Source organism: Mesitornis unicolor, unplaced genomic scaffold (genome assembly GCF_000695765.1).
Source record: "Mesitornis unicolor isolate BGI_N332 unplaced genomic scaffold, ASM69576v1 scaffold341, whole genome shotgun sequence".
NCBI lineage: Eukaryota > Metazoa > Chordata > Aves > Mesitornithiformes > Mesitornithidae > Mesitornis > Mesitornis unicolor.
Genome location: NW_010162913.1, coordinates 71,579 through 72,274, shown reverse-complemented (window position 1 = coordinate 72,274; position 696 = coordinate 71,579).

Genomic DNA, 696 nt, shown 5'->3' with positions numbered 1-696 from the left:
CTCCCAGTTTTGTGTCCTCAGCAAACTTGCTTGTTTATATCGGCTTAGCTTTGTGTTGGTTAGCTAAACCACTGAGCTGCACGAAGATAAGCCAGAAATCTGTATTTTCTTGGAATTGCTTTCATCTAAGCAGCCATGTTTTTTCTTTTCTTTTTGTTTCAACTGATAAAAGTGGGCTGGAGCTGAAATCCCAGCCGTAGCAACCTCTTGGACTTGGCAGAATTTCAATCTGGATGGACTTTTAACTAATATTAAATGAATGCAGCTTGTCCCCTTGCCAGGTGTTCCACTTACACCAGGTTATCGTGGTGCACGGCACAGATCACCGCGTGTGCCCAGCATTTGTAATAACCTGGGCATGACCTTGGTTGTTTTCTCTGCTTTTCCTCCCAAGAGGGGATCATGCGTTTGAGCTGCTTAGCTGGGCAGCTTTCACAGCAGTCTCTTTTGTAGTCTTGTCCCTGCCACTCACATGGCTTTCACCTCTCTGCCCTTCTGCGTCACAGAGTCCGTCCTCTTTCCTCCTGCCTACTCCTTTCCTCTCAAAGGCTCCATTTCCCACTCCCAGCCTCTGCTTCCTTTACTCCTACTCTTCCTCCGTAGAGAGCCTCCAGAGGAAATCTCGTGACTGAGCGCACTTCCTCCTCTGCAGATTGTTGTCTCCTCCTTTAGTTCTGCCATCTTCTCACCATCACC